Source organism: Haliaeetus albicilla, chromosome Z (genome assembly GCF_947461875.1).
Source record: "Haliaeetus albicilla chromosome Z, bHalAlb1.1, whole genome shotgun sequence".
Lineage (NCBI taxonomy): Eukaryota > Metazoa > Chordata > Aves > Accipitriformes > Accipitridae > Haliaeetus > Haliaeetus albicilla.
Genome location: NC_091516.1, coordinates 64,281,257 through 64,294,117, shown reverse-complemented (window position 1 = coordinate 64,294,117; position 12,861 = coordinate 64,281,257). Strand labels below are relative to the sequence as shown.

The 12,861-nt window shown below is 41.6% G+C and overlaps 2 protein-coding genes and 1 long non-coding RNA gene across 5 annotated transcripts in view; 2 read left to right on the top strand and 1 right to left on the bottom strand.

Moving 5' to 3' along the window:
- CKMT2 (creatine kinase, mitochondrial 2) overlaps window positions 1–9,644 on the bottom strand; it is a 26,429-nt gene extending 16,785 nt beyond the window's left edge. The window contains exons 1-2 of one of the 3 annotated variants that reach the window (XM_069777310.1): window positions 9,526–9,644; window positions 3,074–3,143 (exon numbers count right to left, since the gene is read on the bottom strand). The gene's annotated coding sequence lies outside the window, so the exon portion shown is untranslated. Of the gene's footprint in view, window positions 1–3,073; window positions 3,148–9,525 lie in introns of all 3 variants that reach the window. The other 2 variants (XM_069777308.1, XM_009923850.2) reach the window with 2 other exon arrangements.
- The window catches only part of DHFR (dihydrofolate reductase), a 638,672-nt gene that overhangs the window by 316,530 nt on the left and 309,281 nt on the right, over window positions 1–12,861 (top strand). The gene's annotated exons all lie outside the window — the stretch shown is intronic.
- Window positions 6,259–12,861, top strand: LOC138683934 (uncharacterized). The gene is made up of 3 exons (XR_011323419.1): window positions 6,259–6,470; window positions 11,420–11,514; window positions 12,731–12,861. It is a non-coding gene; the product is annotated as an uncharacterized lncRNA (long non-coding RNA).

Here is a 12,861-nt window from a genome sequence, read left to right as displayed (position 1 = left end):
AGTTAGCCCCAAACCTTGTACTTCTTTGCCTTTTCCCCTCCTGTCTAAAGACACATGCAATATTGCATCTAGATATTCTCACTTCATGAAAAGATCTTCTCATCTGCTTGCATGGTTTTCTGTTGAAAAGCAGTATCTTCTTTGTACTTTAGTCACATATGTGAGATGAGAAACTGTCATGGTTTAACCCGGCAGGCAGCTGACCACCACACATCTGCTTGTTCAGTCCCCCCACCCAGGGGCATGGGGGAGAGAATTGGAAGAAAAAAGTAAAATTTGTAGGTTGAGATAAAGACAGTTTAATAAGACAGAAAAGGAAGGGGTAATAATAATAATAAAGGTAAAAGATTTAGAATATACAAAACAAGTGATGCACAATGAAATTGCTCACCACCTGCTGACTGATACCCAGCCAGTTCCCGAGCAGTGGCCCCCAGCCAGCTGTCCCTTAGTTTATATACTAGGCATGACATCACATGGTATGGAATACCCCTTTGGTCATTTTGGGTCAGTTCCTGGCTGTGTCCCCTCCCAAATCCTTGTGCCCCTCCAGCCTTCTTGCTGCTGGTGCAGTGTGAGAAGCTGAAAAGTCTTTGACTTGGAGTAAGCACTGCTCAGCAACAACTAAAACATCAGTGTGTTGGCAACATTATTCTCATCCTAAATCTGAAACACAGCACTATGCCAGCTACCAGGAAGAAAATTAACTCTATCCCAGCCAAAACCAGGACAGAAACACAAAAGTGTTTCAAGTTTGAGTAATTCGTTTCATGTCAATTTTATACCTGAATTTTGTTATTCTCTCTCCTCCATGCCTTTCAAATGCAATATATATTTATCTAACTTTCCTTCCAGAGAGAGGTTCTGACTGACTGACAGAAACTTCAGTATTTTTTCACTGAAAGAATTTCTGTAAAACAGAAATGGGGAGAGACCACACAGGGAGGGCATTTTTTTTTTTACCCATTAAGAATACATTGTGATTTCCTCAGCTATTCCGAGTCCTCAAGAATTAGTTGCACAGCACTAGAATATAATGAAATACGTGCTGACACCAGGCTGGGACAGGAGGCAGATATTCGACTGTAGCCTTATTGTATCTCTGGGAGTGGCTCCCCTCCATCTATGAATTCATTTAGGTGAGAGGTGCAGGACAGGCTGTCTTGACTGCAACAGGATTTCTGCCTCCCAAAATGCAGTAGGAGAATGTTTGACTGTAAATCAAAATCAAATATGAGGTTTGTGATGGAGGTCTTTGTGTTGCTTTCTTTTCTGTGCATTTAGCAGATGGTTCTTATGCCTTTTCACAGAATAGCATCCCCATCCTACACTCTGGAAATATTTGCTTATGACTAATCTGCACAGAACTATTATTGTTGTACCTAAGTGTCTGAGGAACAATACATGTATTGTCACAGCAGCTATATGTATTTATAGTTCTGTTTCACAGATGCCATCTTTACTGCAAGGAATTGGCTGGCAGTCAAAATCCTGTCCTGAAAACTAGAAGCCTTATCAAAATCCCCTTGCAGACGGTGCCATTATGACTTCAGTGACCCCAGGCACTTATCAGCATCTCCACCAGCCTGGATTCTTTGGGAACTTCTAAATCCTGTGTCATTTTAAGGGACAAATCTGGTCGATACATCTGATTAAATTAGAGGAATCATGTGCAGTGTGTATTTAGAAAGAAGCGTGAGGCACAACAGTATAATCATGCTTCAGCAATAACCAGAGCAGTGCACCTATTGACTGCAGCGTGTACCACAGCCTAGCAGGTAAAGCTAACAGCCTCAGACAGGTCATTACATTTAGTCAGGTCCCATATCTGCTGGCAAGGCTGCACTGTGGTGTTTGCTGTTTTCACATAACCTCCATTCCTTGTACTAGTGCAAGTGACGAGAAAGTCCCATCCTTCCTAACAGCAGCTATCGATTGAGTGGCTGCATATTTTTTTTACCTTCAAGCCTTTTCTGATGATCAAGGATGCACAACAGATAGAAGCAATGTCCCAGCCAGAAAGATACTCTCTGGATCAGCACGATGTTGTGGTCTGGGACTGGAAGGTAAGCACAGTGTGCTCTTCGCTAGGCATTTGACATTAGGTCTGGGACTGGAAGGTAAGCACCGTGTGCTCTTCGCTAGGCATTTGACATTAATTTGCTCTGGAGGAGCTGAGAAGTACATGGGAGCTCTGCAAGGTTGAAGGATGATAGAAGCTGGTCTCTGATTTCTTTGGGAGACAAACCATGCTCGCTGAAGCTGTTAAAAGCTAAAGGTTGTTTAGCTGCTGATTCAGTGCTTCTTGCATCCTTTGCTTTGCCCTTGCAACAGCTATTGGATAAGAGAGTGCCCGATCCTGAGAGCAGCTGAGCAGAGCAAACCTTCTGCAGAATGTGGTATGCAAACAATACCCTGGGTGGCTGCAGGTAGCTTGACATCCTTGACTTTCAGGCTGAGCTACACTGTGTGCCTGAGGCATAGGGTTGTAACAGAAATCAAAGCCTGTGAATAGAAAGAGAAATAAACTACCTGGAAAAAGAAATGGGTGAACCTTGGGGGAAACGAACCAGTTTGAAAAGGCAAAGAGACTTCCTCGGTAACTCAGACGGTGAAGGCTTTGTGCAACGGCTGATCTGGGAAATACAGGGACATTATTCTGCTGAATCAGTATGAGTAACTCCTACTCACTCTTATTTATGCCTGTCTTTGGATGTGCAATGCCAAGCTTTAATCCCTAAAGCAGACCCTCTCTCCTAGCATGGACAGTTTCATTGTCCCCTTGTTCAGGCAGCGTCAGCAGTTTTCTCACCTGATTTCAGGGTGTGATACATTAAACAGGTCTGTACCTCTGGGACAGCATGACTGACTTTTGGACACCTGATCAAAGGCAGATTTTATGCTCATAAAATTGTTTTCCTTTTGGAGTTTTAATAAAGTCCCATAACACAAGTATTTTTCTTGTTGGCAATGTTATCTTCCATTGTGGCTGCATGCCTTGTCCCCCAGGACACTCTTGCATTGTTGGATTATAGAAAAGATTTCCCTTACCCTGAGGTAGGCTCTACTTTACCTGACAGATGCTTCTGTAACAGCTCTTAAAAGCCTCCAACACTGGTGATGCCACAGCCTGTGAAGGTTAACTACCTAAAAAAAAAAAAAAAAAAAGATCAGCTTAAGGCAGGCTTTGTTTTCTTTTTTTAAAAACTAATGTTTAACAACACATCTCTTCTTACAATTGAAGCCCAGCACTCCTCATTCTAAGATTTTCTTCACCAAACTTTGCAGTTCTGTGAGCAGAAGTTCAGTTTCTGTCTTTACCAGTAAGTGCCTCAGCTTTTTAAACCCAGTCACTCCTGCAGAAAAGGTGACTTTGCTGAGAAGGTGACCTGACAAGCATCAATCATAGCATCATGCGGCTGCTGCCTGCAGGAACCGGGAGACGACAGCTGGCCTGATCTTCTGCTCCTTAGGCAGGACCTTCTGACTGCGGCGTGGCATTGCCATCGCAGGGACCGTCATTTGTGACTGTCAAATGCAAAGGGTCTAGGGGAACATGAAAGTTAGAATTTCTTATGAGAAGAAAAACATCATCTGGACTGCTATGGAAAGGGGACTGTAATTTTTTTGTCAAAATGGTGTAACTCCTAACTTAATAAACACCTCTTGCCACAAGGGCGGGCTATAGTTCTGAATATAAATGCATATAATACTGCAGCACAAACTGAAACCGTGTTATGCCTTGCGCAGATAGTCCACTTACAATCAAAATAGCACACAGACTTGCACAAAAACCTGATGTACAAGTTCAGCAAACAAAGTTTTTACATAATGAGGGTGCATAATGAAAAAGACACTTTTTCTGACAGGGAACAAGACTGTTTTGTTTTATTTTTCTTTCCTCCCTCCCTCCCCCTGCCCCCCGAAAATAGCAAGATTTCTGAGTAATGCATTGCTTCAAAACAAACATCTCAAAAAGATCCATTTTAAAAGAGTCTGAACAGAATGGTTTCAACCTAAACAAAAATTCTCATCAAAGCTGTTTGTCAAATCTGACCTCAGATCGTTAGCAGATTCAGCTGTTTTTTTCCCCACAGAAAATGTCAACCTGCCCTAGCAATAAGTTTGCACCATTACCACCTCTGTGGATTCAGAGAAACATAATTATTACAGCCAAAGGTGTCATTAAAGGTGTAAGGTTCTTCTAAGAACACTTTACCAGAAATACCATGCTGTGATTCAGGTTTCACTGCAGACTATCATTAGGCCTCCACTGTAAGGATTTCACTTTCATCAGGGAAGTTTAACCACTGCACAGGCTAAAAAATGAAAGTGTGCATTTTTCTTTTGTAGGTGTTCTAAAGGTCTTCCCTTGTGCTCATGATGATAGAAAATCCATTTTCTTGTACATGCCTATAGTGCTACCATAGCGCAGCTGGGAAGAGGAAAGATTAATTTCTCAAGATCAGAAGAACTTTAGTGATTATCAGTTTTAATCTTTGAAAAGGAATCGAGCACTTGTCTGTGCTGACAGGGTGTCCTGGAAGGAAAACACCTGCATTAGGAAAGCATCCATCTTCCATTTAAAACTATCTAGAGAGAGTATGGTCTGGATGAAGATAAAGGAGTTCCAAGGGTTAATCAACCTGAGTTACAAAATTAAATAAAACTCTTATCTTATTTTTGGCCTGCATTTGTTTGTCTTCAGTTTGAATCACTGGCCTTTGTTATTAGTTCTGTTGTAGAAATTTCTACTCATTATTTGTTCCACATGTAGCTACTTAATGACTAGCACTTTTTAAGTCTCCCCATCAGTTTTTTATCACATTTTTGAATTTGTTAATCACTCCTTAGCTCTTCCCTGAACTCTTTCCATTTTGTTTCATCCCCAACATCCTCCTCATACCGGAATGGTCCTGTCAGTCCAGTAATGATTGTACCAGGTCTCCAAATGGAAGCAGCAGAGCTTCTCTGTGTTGACTAAACAGCTTTTGCGTATGGAAATCGTATTAGCCCCTTGGGACCACAGCAGTTCGCTAGGAGTGCACGCCATGGTCACTGCCTGCCAAGTGCTGGCCCCTTTTGGGAGTCACACGATTCCCTGAACCGTGGGTAAGGCGTGATGGCTGCAGTCCTCAGCATGGCGTGGGGAGCGTCCTGATCAGAGCAGTCGGGGAACTCTTTCTGCTATGGACATAGATACACTTCCAAGTAAGAGTATGTGATGGGGTTGTCTGCAATAGCAGGAACCTGGTTACCTTCAGTCTCTATCAGTTCCATCAACTTTTTTACTATTATTATCACTTTCCCTTTAAACTGGAATGCTTCCTAATAAGCAGAGAAGTTTTCTCATCTGTTGTGGGATTCTGAATGTACTGACAAAATATTCTTAAATGGTTCCCAATTATCATATATGGTTTTCTAATTAAAAATTGTTTCTCTGCTAAAAGTTTTATAACTGCACCAACCTTGCAGGAGCTTCAAGTTCTTTCAAAGCACCACAAGCTACATGTGAATGTGGACTTTATTTTGGTAACACGTAGAACAGAATTAGCTGCATCTATACCTGCACTGATTTTTAGTTCTGTGAACGTCTCTTCTTCAGTTGTCCAAATGAGGTCTAATTTCTATGGTATTGGACAAAACACTCTTTTTGAGGTATAAAGCTTAATAATTTTACTTTATAGATTTTGACGAGGTTCTGAGGATTCATGGCATGACACCTCAACCATGTGTCACTCAGATAATACTCTGATAGTAAAAAGACTGTCTTTCCAAAATGTAACGGATAGGCACATTAAGACACAGCTTCTTCCTCACTAATTTGATGATGTAGGGATTTCAGCACATTGTGTACAAAATATTCAGAGTTGCATTCTAAACTGAACTATTCAGTGTAAGGCTTTGACAAAGCTGGAGCACCATATATATTCTGTATGCAGAGCAGCAGAAGCTGCCACATCAGGAGACAGCAGTCCAAAGTGAATTAATGAGAACTAGTATTTTGCAGTGGGGAAGTATACACTGGAGTGCTAGCTCGAGTCCACAGGTTAGGACAGCACTGACCTTGTTGCAGGCTGATGGAAAGAAGAGCAGGCAGGAAATACCAGGGACATACCCTGAGCTTCTCAAATCCCTTAGCAGATGGCAGAAATACAAAAAATGGGCCTCATGAGCAGTGTGGTGCCAGCCTGTGCTGTAACTGGGAGGGTGCACCTGCTTCTGCTGCACATGGCATCACTTGGGTTTGGCTCACCAGCTCGCTGATGTAAGTGTCCAGGTTGCTGGCTCTCATACAATGGTCCTGTTCAAGTCACTTATCTCCTGCTTTTCCTTGCCACATTCAGGGCTGATACGCTCTACTGTCACCCAGCTCTTACAACACATCTGTCTTCTTCCTTTCCTTTGCAGATAGCACGGTCATCACCAGTGCCCACAACTGGACATCCTTTAACTGCTGGAGGTGGAGGGTAAGATATACATCTCAGACAGGATCCAGCATCAAGTGGATTTTCTATAGGTAAAGTGGCAGGGAAGGGTTTTTTGTTTTTTCTTATTAGTCAAGTGTGCAGCAAAACACTTTGATGGCTCCTGGTATTTGAATCTGACAGCTTTACAAAATGCTTGGACATCTTGCCTTGCACATTTTCCCCTTATTATGTCATTCTGCTCATACTTTGCATACTGGCTTTGCTTCATGATAGCTAGTTAAGACGTCTTTTGTACCCCTCCAGGATGCATGCCTTTGTCCCAAGGGCAGGGCATGGAGCACAGCTCAGGGGCTCTGAGAGTGGAATTTGTCACTGGCAACAAGTCCTTTAAAGTTTTATTTCCAAGGTCACTTGTGTTTGTGTTATTGCTTGGAGAAAGCAAAAATACTGTTGTACAGGAGAGAAGAAACACAGAACAATTGGCTCAAAAACAGTTGCTGTGTATCTTCCATGCATCAGGAACAGTTTTGACTAATTCCTTGCAAGTCATCTTGTGGAGCAATGTCTGCAGTGGTTAATTGTGAGGGACGTAAATGCAACACTGACTTAAAGTAACAGCCGCTAAGCTGTACAGCATGTAGTGTTAAATGTCTGCAAGAACAAGGTTTCTTCATAGCAGAGCAAAATCATTCCTTTTCTCTCACCACATCAGCACCATAAACGGTAAACAAATTCAGAGTCAAATTGGCATTGCCTTTTCCAAAGCAATATTCCCATACGCCGTGATGACTTACAGCCAGTGAATCAGCAAAACCCGTCTGAAAGGTCATGATTCTAGAGGTCATAGCCTTTACCTCTCTGGTATCCCCTAAGACACGCTCAGCTACCTGTAACCAGCCTTCAGGGCATTAATGGCCTGTCAGGAGTGTGTTTTGATTTTAAAACCGTATTTTAATGTATGTATCACCTAGCATGCACAGAAGGCGGAGAGAAAAAGAAGCAGCAAGATTTAGCAGAAGTGACTACTGCACATCTGGTGCTGGCTGAGAAACAGCCCAAAGGATTGCAAGTATCATTTAAGGTGGAAGGGCTGTTTGTAACCACAGTTTGAACCCCAGGATGAAAAAAATTGGAGAATGCTTATTTCAGGACCTTAGACCAGTTTTCCCTCTTATTCACGATACACCTAGATTAAAGCCTCTGTTAAAGGTGAAGGTGCTCTCCAGAAGAAACATGGCTTTTGTACAGCAGGTTCCTCACCAACACTAAGAAAGTCCTTTTAAATCAACCACTTAAGAAAACTCTGACAGAGCAAAACTTCCCTTGCTGCTCTGGCCAGAGGCTGCAGAGGATCTCCAGGACATTTGATTCACAGCTACCACCGTGCTCAGACTGCCTCAGCCAAGCGCCATTGCACATGGATATCCTGTGATCTGCACGTAGGTGAAGCTGTTGCATCCCAATCTGGGAACTTCAGAGGCAAATGAATCATCAGAAATGCACAAACCACCTCTTTATCCTTTAAGGAACTTGCAAACTGTACTGATAGTTTTAATATTTTAAAAATAATGCTTTTGCTATTACTTCTTTACTTTCTTGAACTTCTTTTAAAGAGGAAGTTGTCAGCTCTGTTTTTCTCTTAATGTATTTGAACAGAGGTATTGGTTATCCTATATTTCACACTAGGCAGCACATGTGCTTTTTAGCCAAGGAGGGAAGGAAGGTACAAGGGTTACAATGACATTTCTAGAAATAGAACTAGATTAAATATTTGAACCATGTCATGGGTGGTATTAATTGCCACACCATGTGATCCTGAGTGACATTTTAGAGAAATGGCAGAGTCATAGCTAAAGTTCACACAGGCTCATGATCACAGATGATGTATATGCATGGCTTAAACTGTTAACGCATTTAGCTAACGGTATCACTGCAGTGATGGAGGAAGAAGGAGGCTGGTCTTTTATATTTGAGAAGTAATTCCTTTGAGTCATCCTTAGCTTGAGCTAAAGCCTACAGATGCCAGTGGAAAGTTTTCTCTGCCCATCTATGGAAGTTGCTGGCACCTTAGAAACATCTGCAATAAATGTCACAAGTGACTACATGCATGAGAGACCATTTTTAGATGCCCAGAAAACAGTTTACATTGCTCTTGGTTTGGCGTATCACTCTACAGGTTCAGAGGATAAGATATAAATTAAAACATTAAAGCTCATAAAGCAATATTGGTGGGTTTTTTCAGTTTCTCATAGCTCACCTTGAGCAAGATTCTAACTTTTTTGACTAGTCTGGGTTTAAGATAGTCTCTGGAGTGCAGAAACAATGCCAGTGCAGACACTGTTCTAACTATGCCTTAATCACAGCATGGAATATCTCTATGAAAAATCAACCAAATTTCAGTTTCTTTCTCCTTGTAATGCCAGAGGTCAGTGAATGGTTATAAAAATCTAATAATCTGGGAAAAAAAAATAATCCAAACTATGAATGTATGAATAGATTAAAAAAAAAAAAAAATCCAAACTATGAACCTATGTATAGATTCATATGAATAGAGAAGATGTGGAAAAGTCTATGACTCTTCATAGATCAGGCAACAACCTCTTAGTAACTACCCTTGGTAACAACATGATTTTTGATTCCTGGCAGCTGAAGGTCTGGCTGGTCAGACCTGACCTGGTAAGACTCAGAAGCCCAAATTCTCCTACCAAAGCCCGACCAAGGTGCAGGGACTGCTTGCCCTTCTGAATCGATCCAACACTATTTTACAGTATAAAACCCTCAACTCCGCACTGCAGGGAGCTACAATCAAAATCACAAAAAACTTATTGAATTAGAGATGTTTCCTCTGAACTTGTTACACATCTGCAAAGGGACTTATTTTTCCCTTACTTAAACTGTTACTTAAGGGTCAGCATTTGAAGCAGCTGCACAGTGGGCTGACACATTTTTTCCTGCACCAAGCAGTTATGCGAATCAATAAATTATAACCAAATTACACCACATCCTGTGGCGCTTTGAATTCATTTTTAATAACCCTTGTATGTGAAATGCTACCATTTGAGGCTAGGAAAGCAATACAGGTAGTTAAACTGACCTTGAAGCTGAAGGTAGAGACGTCCTGCTGCCTGCAGAGAGCCCAGAGTGTAAAGGGAATTACAAGTTGGTGCGCTGACAGGAGCCCACGTAATATGAGAGCGGGAAAAGGAGGTGACGGCAACGAAAATAATTGCTTCAGTGGCCAATCCTCTTTCACTGGGTTACACGAATGACATTTGCTCGCACAAGGGTGCCCTTGAGGATGTAAGAGGAATGTGGCAGGAGGGGGCCGTGTAGCGTTGGGTGATAGCAACATCATCTTTCAAACGCTTCTCAAGGAGAAAGAGTTCACGTCAGCAAATGGTTGGCCAGATGCTTAACTGCAATGAGATGCACCTCCGCCGATTCACCCCCAAGGGCCCATTTAGTAACAGCCAAAAGAGAAAGGTCAAGAGGAGCTTCTGTGCTGGATTGCCTTGCCTGCCTGAACAACTCCTGAGAGACACAAGAGCAGGACAAATCCACCTGCATGCATCCCAGATGGAAATGGGTCAGACGAGGGAACGGGATCCAGAATGAGCTGAGATCACAGTGGGCATTCCCCCCATCCCCTTTACTTTTAAATTCATGACATCAGTTCTTGACTCTTTGTAAGGCAGAGGGTCCAGAAACCTGAAATGTAAAAGAAGGGTATCTGAAGCCTCCCATTTAGAATTACTATAGCTACATAGCGGTAAAGTACCGAAAGGAATAACACGCGATGGTTCCGAAAGCAAAAAAAGAATAATGAATTTCTTTTACCCAGCTCTGCTCCCACTGAAGCAGAACGTTTATCGAGACTGACAGAGGAACACAGAGGCCAGTACTGTGCAGCTTTTAAAAATCCAAAACTTTAAAATGTTTTTCCCTTTGTAAATTTAATAATCCTTGAATTTTACATAGCAATTTCCTAAACCTCAATCTCAGATTTTTGAAACTTTACAAAACATAGACATCTCTCCCCCCAAATGTTGTGACTTGTTTGGATTAATGAGAGCCATGCATGCCCACCATAATTAAAACCAAACCAGCCACTCCAGATCAATGCATCTGGACTACCAAGTATTTGAAACACCCTGTTTTTACCACACCTGCTTTATATCAACCCAACATTATGTTTCTGGTATTGATAGAAAAAAAAAAAAAATCCAACTGAGGATCTCCTGAGGTAACATGAGTACAGAAACATGAGCACAACAAATCTGCCCCTGTGCAGGAACTAGCAAAGAAAACAGAAACCAGCTTTTCCTTTTGTACTCAGTGAGAGCTCCTTTGTGGCTGTGTCACATCTTTTGCTCCTGCTGTAAGCCCCCCAGCCTGTCTTTAATGCAGAGCTTTGCGTACAAACACGTCTGTGGCAGCCGCTCTCATCTCTTTGTCAGCAATGCAGCTCTCACACTCCAGTTCAGCAGCTCACAGCTGAGGCGTGTACTTTGTTTTAAATCTTTGACTAAAGGCAGACAAAGACCTTCACCTCGAAATAGGTGATACCATGAACTGAAGTGCCTTGCTAGCTCATGCAGATGTTTAAGCTATTTGCCACCTCAGAGCCTGAAAGAATAGAAGATGCAAACAAAACTCAGCCTGCTAGCTAACATCACAAACACCTGGCAAACAGTGTTACCAATTTCCCTTAGGATTTCTGAAGAATATATTGTTAATACTTAAAAAATAGCTTGCTCTTACTACTGTTCTTCGATCTATTTTGTGAGGAATGCAGTTACGGAAACAGTTGGGATGTTAACAACCGTCCATAAATAATGCCCTATTTTCATCTCTATCTAACCTAAATATTTATGTGAAATCTCCCAATTAAAATGCTGGCTTGGTTTCATTGCTTGTGCTGGGGAGGTAGCAGTAGCTGAGTGTTAATTCAATTGCTATTCATATTAATGCCATCTGTCCCTGCACAGGGAGTTCAGCTGGAATTCAGCAACCATTTGTGCCCCATCGGAGTTTGTTGTGGAAGCTGCTGAACAGAGAAATAACCTATACGGAGCAGACGAAGGTAATTTTCTTTAATGGGAAGGCCTTTCTGATTAGCACATTTCTTTCAAAGAAAATGTCTATAAAGTCAGATTTCCATATAGGGGAAATAATTTATTAGTAATCAAATGAATCAGGACAGAAGTTATAAGACTAGTTATTCTTACTTAGTATATGTGTCAAATTAGGAATTAGAGGATGTCGTGTTTGTTCTGAAGAGCTTGCAAGGACACTAATCACTAGCTCTCCTGCTGTTGGAGTCAGAGCTCTGCTATTGTACAGCTGCAAAGAGCTACTACGCACAATATCCTTATAAGCTAGCAGTTGGCTTGCCCCCAATGCAATGGCAATCACTGGTTTTCAAGTTCGATGGGTCTTTAATTCCTGAGATTCCTAAAGACAGACTTAGAAGAATGCAGTGAAGCATACCGTCTTGGAAGTAAATATAATGGTTTACCAAATAGTTACCAAACATTTTACTGAGATTTCCCTGTGACTGTGGATGTTCAATATCCACTTACATAGAGTATATGCAGTCATTGAGATCTCAAACTGGAAAAACATTCCGTTTTGAGGTGGCATTCAACCACTTACATCCCACTGAATTTGACGGAATTTAAGCACTTTGTGCTACTTGGTGCTGAGCATGGGCACAAATTCACCGTGACCAAGTGCGTAAGTAGACACAGAACAGTCCTCCTACAGTTATGATTACTCCAAAGAAAGACACTTTAAGGTGCTAATACATGTCTACTAAATAAAGAGCTCAACTAGATCCAACCAACCTGTTAAAAATAACCCCAGTTATTTTAAGTTATTGAAGTTGCTTTTCCCAGGACATCCACCACATACCATAGGAAAGGTTCTCTATAATTAGCAGTGCATTTTCTGGCCAAAGGGAGGAGAAAAGTTTTTCCTAAAAATGGAGCTGACCCTTTGGAAAAGCAGGAATATCCAAAATCCTTAAAACAGAACCATATGGCTTTCAGCACCACACCAGTTTTGCCAGCTATGTTTGCACAGTATCACAATGCATATGTTTTTAATTAGAGTGGCATGACTGAAGGTAGGAATTGTCTAGTGTAGATCATGCATGTGAAAAAGGCAACAATTCTGTTTCAGACAATTTCAGCCCTTTGAAAAGTCGCTCTAGTGTCACAGTTTGGCAAAGCTTTTGTCTCATTTAAAAAATGAAAAAAGTGTATTTGTATGTCACTGAAATACTGTTTTCTCTCAAGGGTATACATTGAGAACACGATTACAAACAAACATTGCTGCTTTACAAGAGGAGACTTTGACATCCTCTGCTCTCCGACCCAGTGGAAGATATTAATTTTGTTCTGCTGTTGTGTATTGGCTTTGTGTGGCA